Below are 12,542 nucleotides of genomic sequence, written 5' to 3' on the forward strand. Positions count from 1 at the left end.
GTTCCAGGATTTTGAGGAGTGTGGAACCACCTCCTAGCCACAATTATTCCCAAGTCTACTCTAACCCATAGCAGCACATGTCAGGGTCACAGCAATGGGTTTAATTAGCATTTTATGGGGGGGAAAAAACTCCACATACAAATCTGTACTGCCTTGTGAGTGTCTTGGTAAAGAAAAAGGTTAACAGAGTCTACCTTGACAACAAATCAAGGAGTGGAGTCCCTTAGGCAGTCCGGTGCCCTTTTTTTACACTTCCAGCAATTCCAGAGTAGGTGGAGCTCTCTAGCCCTGTAAGGTAATTCACTTAGGAGAAGGCCACTCCAATGTAAAACCTACAATTTGGTGGTTGCTGCAGGTGTCTTAGCCGACTGAGCGACAGCCTAAAGGGTGGGTTCAGATTGAGCAGACTGACTCACTTTAAAATATTAAGTGCAGACAGGAAGAAAAGCCCTGAAGTGTCAAGGATCAGTTTACATAACAACTAGAGAGCATGCCACTCTTCCTCATTATCTTCAGACATGAAGAAACTACCATATCGGTCTCTCTGTCTCTCTCATATATACGGATATGCTAGTTTATACATACATACATACATACATACAAACGCACACACACATGCATTAAAAAATGCTCAGATACATACACAGAGATCCTACCGCCTGGCATCAAGGGCAAATATCTTTAGCATAGACTACTCAGATTCATCCAAACATTGTGAGTGAATTTGAGTAAACAGAAACTGTACAGAAGCCTGTTGCACTTACAATTCAGAAAGAAGTCCAGCCTTGTCACACTGTGTCATGCTGATTCTATCTGAGAATTACATAAAAGTACATGTATCAGTAACTTGGTCACTTTGTACACGTTAAATCAATGAGTTGGGTGCCCAGATGATGCAGCAGCTGGATGCTCATATATTAAGGACCCTGGACTGGTTCTTGTGCGGGTGGCACATGAGATGCACCATTTTGAGCGTGGCCGTTGCCAGTACCGCCTGACTGGCTCCTGTAGGATTTTCGAGCGAGATCGTTGCCAGTGCCCCTGGACTGGCTTGTGCGGGTGGCACATAAAAGACACCATTTCGAGCGTGGCCGTTTTCGTGCGGGTGACACGTAAAAGCACCCACTACACTCTCTGAGTGGTTGGCGTTAGGAAGGGCATCCAGCTGTAGAAACTCTGCCAAATCAGACTGGAGCCTGGTGTTGCCATCCGGTTTCACCAGTCCTCAGTCAAATCGTCCAACCCATGCTAGCATGGAAAGCGGACGTTAAACGATGATGATGATGATGATGATGATGATGGACGAGTCCATTGTATTACACAACACACATACATACATACATGTGAATACATGCATGTGTATCTATGCATGCATACATATATATACTATTTCCATGCATTACCTAGTCAATAAAAGAAATAGTGATTCTACGTATGTAATGTATTGAGCACTAACTACGGTCATAGTCTATCTCATTCAATATTGAGATTTATACTGAGTATACACACAAGCGTATATGCTAAAACATTCTAAGATGTTGAAGCCGAAATGCATGGAAAACTACACTATAAAACCATTTTTTTTTAAAAGTAAAACAAGACAAAAGTTGATTCTAGTGCTCTATTTCACAACTTCTCTTAAAATGTTTAGTCATAGGAATTAGTTGGATGGCTTTGCATTAGAAGAGAAAAAGAAAAATGTGGCACCATATGATTCTCCTACACTGTGATACAAATGTTTGCTACCTTGGTTGAAAAGTTAGTCCTTTCACAGGGTTGATAAGTAATTATGATACAATATTTGTCTATTGGAAATCAGTTTCTCACATATTCAAGATGACAGCCTGTTGAACTGACATGTCTAGAATTTAGCATACTGCTTTTAATGGCATGTTTGCTGTGGATTTGAACCCATGATTCATGAGCTATTCTACATCTTAATTCTTACAGTTTATTAAGACAAATCTAAATGTTAATAGGTTACAATTCAAAATAGACTCTTTCACATGTCTATATAGTGTCATATAGTAGTAATTAGTTATTCACCTTCAGTCAATGTTTTTACTTCTTATTCCTGTCATGACCTCATGAAAATCACTTAAAGACTCATTTTACTCCTATTTTATGCGATAGATTAGCATTAGGAAGATCAACCAGTTTACAAACATCTATATTACCAACAATTCACAAGATGTAATAGTAGGCTTTGTTGATTAACATATCACAAGATAATTTTAATTTATAATCTTTAGTTGATTTTTCTCACTTCAAGTATTATTTTATTTGTATTTTCGTGTACCCTACTTCTGAGATAGGACAAATCAATAATTCCACAGATGTCTCCTGATTGATAGCAGTCTGAACCCAGAGGAGACTTGATAATAATTAACATTGATTCAATACATTACACTTTTTAGCTCCATTTTATTTTTATTCACATAGGTACAGGCATGGCTGTGTGGTAAGAAGCTTGCTTTCCAACCACATGGTTCCTGGTTCAGTCCCACAGCATGGCACCTTGAGTAAGTGTCTTCTATGATAACCTCTTCTTTCCTAAAATATCAACATTCTGGAATTCTCTCCAGATCTTTCCCAAAACACATGTATATGTACATGCACGTATGCAAACATATATACAACCATACACATCCTTCTATACACACACACAGTATGTCCCTGGCTCAAGAGTTCCAGGGTTTTGAGGAGTGTGGAACCACCTCCTAGCCACAATTATTCCCAAGTCTACTCTGATCCTTGCGAGAGGATTTGATAGAGAGAAACTATGTGTGTGTCCCATCGCTGCTTGACAACTGCTGTTGGTGTGTTTACATTCCCATAATTCAGCAGTTCAGCAAGATGAGACCGATAGAATAAGTTCTAGGGTTTTAAAAAAAATTAGTCTTGGGGGTCAATTTGTTCAACTAAAACCCTTCAAGGCGGTGCTCCAGCACAGCCACAGTCAAATGACTGAAACAAGCAAAAGAATAAAATGCAAGGGGACAACTCCAACAATTTTTCAGTAACTAACCTTGAGTTAAATTTAAAATTAGAAATTCCAATTCATCCAATAAATGAAAAACTTTATATCATATTAATAGCTATTTCCATGCTGGGAAATTTCAGTTTTGTTTTTATCTATTTCCTCAAACAATGACTGATTTACACCAAGTGATTAAAAGATATGAAGGTAACAGCAAAGTGGCAAATCTTCAGTGATAATTTAATATACAACTTTCATTTACACTAACAATAGCCAAAAAAAAATTTGTTTTTTCTGTTCTGCTCACAAGTACCTCTATAAAATCATATGAAAACTATTTCTATATAATCACTTAACCTACTCTATTTAGCAGCCACATTTCTAGCAACTAACTACTATTGTTAGACAGCTAGTATGTCTCTAAAACCTAAAATCTTTGGACAGTATGCTTGAATAAAGATTTGGCTAGAACACTGAAGAAATGAACTTGAAATGTAAACCAACACTTCAAGCATCTTACAGTTCTATGTTTAAAGTAGTGGACTGACAAGTTACTTTAAAACTACTATAGGATCTTATAGATCTGCTTAAGCAGAGTTAACTATATTTACATGTAGGAGGTACTGAATGTGTAGGTTGCTCCTCAGCATTTTATCAGCTACTTGCATATGCCATCATTCTGTTCAAGTTAACTGAGGCTATTCACAACCACAACCACTGATACCATTCTTGTGACTTAAATGAATACTTCATGGCAGGTATTATCAAATTTCCATTCACTTCAAATTTATATATAACTTATTTATAAAAGTAAAACCTGGAAAAATATCCTATAAGATTATAGCCACAGAGCAAAAAAAAACAAAAAAAAAACAATGGTTGTTGTGTCTATCAAAGTATCAACCATAACATACAAAGCTAAGAGAAATTTTCATGAAAACATACTTCAAGTAAATGCTTTTTGTTGTTTATATTTCCTATGAGTTACTTAGCAAACTCATTTAACACCATAAGGACCAATTAGTGGTAGGAGGGTATATCCGAAATAAAAATTAATGAGTATTATTAAGATGCTATATCCTGTACTCACTAGCATCAGCTTCATTACAGCAACGTTGAGGTTAGTTTAAACCTGAAGCTATTTAATAGTCTGGCCACACGACTACTCCTAATCAAGATATTCTACTCATCAGGTTAGAAAGATACATATGACAACATCTGGAGATAATGAGAATCTCTACCAATATGACAAAATATATATATATATATATATATATATCTTCATCTTCATATATACTTAATGACTGAACAATTATTAATAGTTGATTGGACTAAATGAACACTTCTTTTGAAAAGTACCCTAAAACTGCTTACCAACAAATACTTGCAGGTAGAATGCTAGTGTTTCATAGTAAATATTCCCAGAGCCAGCCATGAGGTCTAGATGAACTAAACTGTGTATAATTGACTTGTTCCAAGTTAATAAATTACTGGCAATGGATTTGAACTTACAAACCATATGCCCAATACCTTATCACATTAACCACTTTACCATTACAATTCTTAAATTACATTTACCTAAAAATATTTTCAGACTGTGAAATTACTATGTAGTAAAAAAAGTGTAATGACAAGAGATAGCAGTTCAATTCCATGAAAGAATTTGATATTCTTTCAGAAGAAACATTAAAATGGAGAACTAATAATATAGTCGAAACTAATGATGTGAAAAATCCCAAGATGACTTTCATAATACAAATGAAGTGTAAGAAACCAATGCCTATTTTCTACCAATCTGGTCCTAGATAAAAAAAATATATATGTAGATATAGGCGCAGGAGTGGCTGTGTGGTAAGTAGCTTGCTTACCAACCACATGGTTCCGGGTTCACTCCCACTGCATGGCACCTTGGACAAGTGTCTTCTACTACAGCCTCAGGCCGACCAAAGCCTTGTGAGTGGATTTGGTAGACGGAAACTGAAAGAAGCCTGTCGTATATATGTGTATATATATATATGTGTGTATGTGTGTGTTTGTCTCCGCAACATCGCTTGACAACCGATGCTGGTGTCTTTATGTCCCCGTAACTTAGCGGTTCAGCAAAAGAGACCGATAGAATAAGTACTAGGCTTCCAAAGAATAAGTCCTGGGGTCGATTTGCTCGACTAAAGGCGGTGCTCCAGTATGGCCGCAGTCAAATGACTGAAACAAGTAAGTAAAGAAAGTATATATATATATATATTTCTATATATATATATATATAACATTTTTTTTTTCTCTGTTTGTTGCCTCTTTATTCAAAGTTTATAGATACAGGCATGCCTGAGTGATTAACAAACTGGCTTCATAGTCATGAGGTTTGAGGTTCAATCCCAATGTGTAGCATCTTGGGCAAGTGTCTTTCGCCATAGATACCGGCTAATACAAGCCTAGTGAGTGAAACTGAATAGATACCCATCAGATGGATTGTACCTGTCATCCAAAGGCTCAACTTTGTCACCGTGCCACACTAACTCTACTTGTGAAGTATGTTGATGATATAATTCAGTGAAAAGCCAGATCAGTTGATTTAAGAACTGGATATTCATACATTATCCTCAAAGAAGAGTCCACTATCATCATCACATTCAATTTAATATACAGTTAGTTAACTAAGATTAGTAGAGGCAATGAAGGAGTTTTCTTGAATTTTATCACATAACCAAATTTGTGGCTATCTTGTTAGAAAAAAAAAAAAACTTGGTGCATTGTGATTTGGTCTTTTTTTTTTTTTTTCTCACAAATTACTAAAACTTGAAACAAATACCCAAAATATTCTTTTTCTTTCTTTTAAATTATACTCTAAATTAACTAGCCTAAATGTAATTATGAAATTTTAACAAAATTTTAATGTCATTCCCAGATATTAATTTAAAAAAAGGAACTGTTGTAAAGCATTCAGGTACTTTACAACAATACTAGAAACAGTGTAACTCGTATACTAATCCAGTTATAAATAATTGCTTGTAACATAAGGTTAAAATCCCCATTGAACTTGAAGAAGGCAGAAAGGTACCCGTGGACTTAAATCAAGCATGTAGGTCTGATCAATAAGTATTCGGACTGTTGCCATAGTAACGAAGCTAAAGCACACAGAGTAAAGGCCACTTCGCACAAATTGACCTTGAACTCTACTGTGCATGTGTATATGGCAACAGCCTGGATACTTATTGATCAGACCTCATATATGACTATCTGGGTTACAATAGATATGTGGTGCAAATGCTACAGATACCTTTGTACCTTTTTTTACTGTCCAGGGGGTTTTTAACTCCATGTGTTATAAACTATCATTTATAACTGGATTAGTATTTGAAATTTATCATTTATAGAAGACTTATTTACATATTTCTCAAAACTTCTAGATTCTAAATATAAGCATTCAAGTAAAATATTTTCTTTGCTACTTTTCTTCCATACACAGCCCATATAATGGGGTTATGTAGAATTTCAGATGAGCCTTTCTTGTACTTGCTTTTCATCTTTCATCAAAAGCTTTAAAATATAGGTGCAGGAGTGGCTGTGTGGTAAGTAGCTTACTTACCAACCACATGGTTCCGGGTTCAGTCCCACTGTGTGGCATCATGGGCAAGTGTCTTCTACTATAGCCTCAGGCCGACCAAAGCCTTGTGAGTGGATTTGGTAGACGGAAACTGAAAGAAGCCTATCATATATATGTATATATATATGTGTGTGTCTGTGTTTGTCCCTCTAGCATTGCTTGACAACTGATGCTGGGCTGTTTACGTCTCCATAACTTAGCGGTTGGGCAGAAGAGACCGATAGAATAAGTACTAGGCTTACAAAGAATAAGTCCTGGGGTCGATTTGCTCGACTAAAGGCGGTGCTCCAGCATGGCCACATTCAAATGACTGAAACAGGTAAAAGAGTAAATATAAAGTTTGCATGTCACATTTTTTTTTTTTTATCACCTACTACCAGCTTACAACATTTAATGTATCTGATTCTCACCAATCATGGAGAACCTAACTTCAACTTCATTCTTCCAGCTAACACATGCACCCTTATTTCCAACCAACTTTTTAGTTCTGAAAGATTTTATCTCTCAGGGTTCACTTGCAGTTTCTTTCCAGATGTCGTAAGTTGTATATTAAAAATTTTTTTCTTTCTTTTTTCTTCTTTCGAGACATGTATTATGCAGTCATAATATAATCTAGCCATTGTACCAAATTTCTATCTCTCTACTGATTATGTCAAGCAGATAAAAATTTTCTTATTGAATCCAACAACTTACTAGTTTCAGAGAATAGTCTAATGATTCATGTTCTGTGTATCAGTGTATATATTCTACACAAAATTACACTACATTTCTATAATTACAATCTTCATAAGAATAATAATTTTAGTAGGAAGCATTGAAAAAGCATTAAGAGACTCAAGTGCGTTAAACAAATTAAGTTTATAACAGTCTCAGTCTAAAGTAGATGCAGTAATATTGATTAGAGTGGATAAGATAAGCAAAAGAAATTTCCAGTGCTTCAATACTCTTTTTATGATCATATTTCTGTTGAAATGCAGTGTCCTTATGTTTCAATTAAAAATTCTGAAGAATTCAGAAAAATAACTGAATTTTTATTTTTCTCAACGTGGTGTCTGGAACAGGTCGTTAAATTTTGTTTACATAAAATTATGTTGGAAGCTTTAAACTTAAATATAAACACTTATAAAACAGGCAAGTTTTGTATCATAGAATCAATGATAGCTACAAGTAGTTTCTTATCAAAAAGGTTTAAACGAAGGAGGTCATTTTGCAACAAAACTACTTTTTCATCATCACCAATTTACATGAATTTTTCCATGCTAGTTTGAACTGGATAGACCTTCCAACATCTCACCTTCAGAACAGTCCCTAGACATTCAGTATCTGGCACAGAACAGAGAAAAGCTAGTGCAGTCCATAGTTGTATAGCTCGTGTTATTTTAGGTGCAATTTTTATAACTGATTCCCTTTCCTATCACCCACTACCTTACAGCATACACAAGATGCATTTTATCATATCACTGGTACTAGACAGGTTGACAGGGTATCTGACAAGATTAAAGAGTTTCCTCTACTTATGTTATCGCAATTCAATTGTTTAATAGTTAAGTTAGTGTTAACATATTCAAGGCATGCAGCTTTAAAAGGCTAACTAGAAATAAATTTATGGTGAGAGAAAAAATAGCCAATTACTATTATTTTCATTTTTCTTAGCACAATTTCAAATGTGTTTTGGTCTTAATCTGGATCTTCTCAGCTAATCAATGTCTTTAGCATACTTTCTAAAGTAAGAAATTAATAAACCACTAATTAAATACATAAGATTGTACACATATTGGCCTATGAGATGTTTAGATATTTGAAGATTCAGAGATACCATCTACATGAAAAACAATTAGTTGGTTATCCAAATAATGTCCAAATTTCTGCCTAAAATTTCATGAATAAGCAAATCCATATCAAAGTGAAACAAGAATTCAAGGAATGGTTACTCCTGTTACTAAAAGGTCTAATAGCATATTTAAAATTAATTTATTATATAATTAAAACTCACTAAGTATTATAAATATCTTACAATATTTTTGTTTCATCACCCAATATTCCCAGTTCAAATCCTACCAATATCAACAAAAATAGGTACCAGTAATATACTGTTACCAATTCAATTAACTATCCAACTCTCTTACAAAAACTGGCCCTGTCTCAAGTAAACAATGAAGATAATGGTGACAACAGCAAGAATATATAAAGGCTATTTTAAATACATCAAAACAAACAAAAAAGTCTTTCAAAATATATATTAGTGAATTTAGTGAAATAAAAAGGTTTGGATTTCTTCTCGTTTATAATAAAAATGGATCACAGAATTCTCCCATACCAATATAATTTTAAAAAGAAATTATTTACTTTATATGCAAAATTGTAGGCAACAAGAGATTTTAACGAACAAATGTCAAATATAATTATCAAATATAAAACTGACAAAGATTATTTAACTGGTGCGAAATAGTTTTGGGACGAAACGACGATTGATAAGAAAACGAAAATAGTAAAACATAACAAAGGTATGGGAGATAATTCTTGATAATAAAATAACACGCAGACATAAGAAACAATTTTAAGAAATACTAAATATATTCTATAAAAATATTATAAACAGAAATCATAACAGATAATTGGTAATAAAAAGACATATACAGAGCTAACTCAATATAACAATTTCACGTTATAACAGACCCTGAATACACTTTATCATAAATAAAAGTCTGCACGAGTCGTCAAAAAGTTATCTCCCCTATATCACACAATTTAGTTTCTCAAGATATATTCCTTAAAAATTGAAACTATCTTACAAAACAATTTTTTTTCAAAGAATTTTTTTATGGAGGAGGGTATCTATCTATCTATCTATGTATCTTATAATGGAGAAAGCTGCATATTAATTAGGTATGTAACAGTTACTAAAAATCTATAATATAATGGAGAAAGGTGCTCATTAATTAGGTATGTAGTGACTAAAAGAAAGCAATTATTAAAGGCTTGACCATCTGGAAATTTTTTTATAAATTAATGTTTCAAGAAATTTCCTATCATTTCGATTTCTGAAGTTTATTGAATATTTGAACTTCAGGTTATTCAGAAATTTACATATTTTTTGCATTTATTACAGAGTAGATTTAATAAACAATATAAATTTGTTGCAGGCGGAATTTTCCATTTTTTACTCGCATCAATCTCTCACTCTCTCTAGCCTCTATTTTCATTAATGATAATTTAATATATATTCATTTCAGTGTTTTCATTTCAAGTTTTAATTCGCTAATTGCAAAACCTATATTATTCTCTATATGTAATCTGAAAAAAAAAAAGATTATTTATTGAATGAATACTATTAGACAAAATAGCTGTATAACTTTGAAGCTTCCATAATATAGTGTACCAGTATTATTTATCTTTTTTAAATTAAGAAGTGAGTTTGTTGGTATGACTGTCTGGAATGCTATAAGCCTTACAATAATAACTATGTGATCACTGCTATTTCTAGAAAGCTAAACGTGCTAGGGTTACCTTGAAGTTTCTTTAAATTACAGATATATTACAACTACGATAAATTACCGAAAGAAATATTTACTAAGTAAGTGAGATTTTTTGCGGAGGGTGAAAGTGGTAACAAAAACAGGACAGTGAGAACAAAACAGTAAAAACAAATGGTGAGGGCTGTTAAGCCAAGACGATGTGAAGTGGCGTGCATGTATGTATGTATGTATGTATACATGGATCCCATTATCACTTAACTGTAACAGGGTAACATTCAAGAAATATATTCATAAGTAAAACTACCTTCACCAATGACAAATAGCCAAATATGTATAAGCAACTGGCTAAAATGATAAAGACATATATAAGAAATAACAAACTATATATAAACAAACAAATAAAAGCATAGCTTCTAAGAAGATAACCACAAAAGATTTAAAAATATAATTAAAAGATATGGTAATTTCTGAGGGGATTCTGTCTTGGCACCGTAAACTACCAAAACAAACATTAGTTCTCATTTCAGCACAGTGTTATCTCTTTTCTCATAATTGTTCAGGTGAGGTAGTGGTTTAAACAACTTGTCCAAGGTTTACATTATTATCAGTGATAGGATATCTGGAATCAGTCTATTTCTGAAGTTTACATTATATATATATCCAACAAATTATATCATACAAAGATCTTTATCAGTAACACATCATTAACTAAGCCAAATAATGCCATCAAATTAGAGCAAGATACATTTTGAGAAAAAAAAACTGATCTAAAAGTTAATTTAAAAGGAACTGAAGTTTACTTAAAGATTGAGACAATTGGGGTGAATTCATTTTAGAGACCTGTTGAATCTGTATTTTATATACACTTTGCATCCTAATGCATTAAGTTTCTTGCATGATTGATCTTTAGTCTGTGGATTAACCCCCCCCCCCTCTCTCTCACAAACACACACTCATCGTTTAACATCCACTCTCCATGCTAGCACAGGTTACACAGTTGACCAGAATCCAGAAAGTCAGAGGACTACATTGTGTTCCCATGCCTATTTGGGAAAGGTTTCTGCAGCTGAATGCCCTTCATATCACTAACAACTTCACAGGGTGTACTGGGCGCTTTTGTCATGACAACACCAATTGTGAAGTTGCCTTACAACTTTCAGGTCAGAAATCAAAGAGGCTCTCATAACTGAAGGAAATCAGGAGGGAGATAGAGAGTGTAATGAGGTAGGGCCCAGGGCTATCCCACATTATAAAGGTAAATGTTAGCAAAAGGTGTGAGAGGAAAGGAATATGAAAGAGAAAAATAGAAGTGGTTGACAAAGGTACACACAGACTTCCTCCCTATTCACCTTTTAGCAATGGAAACCCTTAAGTCCTTTAGTCTTTAAGTTCCAAGTCAATTCCATTAGTGCAGGTTCCACAAAAAAAACAAAAAACAATATACATTGTAAAGTGGTTGTTATTAGGAAGGTCATCCAGCCATAGAATCCATATCAATATAGAAACACTGAAACACAATGCCTCTGAATCCTCAGCTTCTATCAATCAGTCCAGTCTATGGAAAATGAACAGAAAATAACACACCTGTTCCTGCAATGTCACTTTGATGGAAGGAGTGAGCTAATGTACAGCAGATACATTTGATCATTATAAACAAACCACTTGTGCAATTTGTTCAGCAAGAAATTGCAGAATCATCTTTCTTGGACTACAAGACACTACCACCAATGCTACTATGTTATTGTTTTAGTGACCCAGCAAGGATATACAAGATCTGGCAATGCCACCATGCATATTCTGATTTACAGGCTGCCAGAATATGCTTTAACGATGCTTAATTTCTACACACCCTAACGACTACAAAGATTTTCCTGCCCCAATATAGGATTTTTTTTCGCTTTCTTCAAACCACTTGAAGGTTTATCATGCTCCAGTCCACTCAGCTGGCCAAAATGAGTTGTAGCTGTAATTCAAAGGGGCCAGCCTTGTCATATTCTGTGTGAGGCTGATCACCCTGAGGACTATGTTAATGATATGCATGTCTGTGGAGTACTCAGCCACTTGCAAGTTGATTTTATCCTCGTGTGGTAATGAAACGTGAAAGTGACATCCAATATTTGCTGTGTCTATGTATCTATGTATTAAATTTTCTTTGGATCTATGTATCTACTGTCTCTCTCACTTTCTCTCTTTCTCTTCCTCTCTGTCCCTCCCCTCTCCCACTTTCAATTTAACAATGTGTGTATGTATCTACTTTTCTTGCAACGTGATAAACATTTAAAAACACAAAACAAATGCCATCACCACTCTCACACACACTCTCTCTCTCTCTCTCTCTCTCTTACTTCCTCTCTGAAACATTTAAAAACACAAAACGACTGTCTCTTTCACTCTCTCTCTTACTTTCTCTCTATCCTGCCACTCACTGCTTTGAAGTAAGTGTGACACACATGACAGGTACATACAAAAAGAACAAATTGGCATA

At 34.3% G+C, this 12,542-nt stretch overlaps 1 protein-coding gene and 1 long non-coding RNA gene across 3 annotated transcripts in view; one reads left to right on the top strand and one right to left on the bottom strand.

Moving 5' to 3' along the window:
• The window catches only part of LOC106875150 (FERM domain-containing protein 4A), a 355,036-nt gene that overhangs the window by 289,232 nt on the left and 53,262 nt on the right, over nt 1-12,542 (bottom strand). The window lies entirely within an intron of this gene.
• The window catches only part of LOC128247035 (uncharacterized), a 31,060-nt gene continuing 25,162 nt past the window's right edge, over nt 6,645-12,542 (top strand). Inside the window, exon 1 of the long non-coding RNA XR_008263450.1 lies at nt 6,645-7,118. This is a non-coding gene — a long non-coding RNA (uncharacterized LOC128247035). The remainder of the gene's footprint in view (nt 7,119-12,542) is intronic.

Source organism: Octopus bimaculoides, chromosome 2 (assembly GCF_001194135.2).
Source record: "Octopus bimaculoides isolate UCB-OBI-ISO-001 chromosome 2, ASM119413v2, whole genome shotgun sequence".
NCBI lineage: Eukaryota > Metazoa > Mollusca > Cephalopoda > Octopoda > Octopodidae > Octopus > Octopus bimaculoides.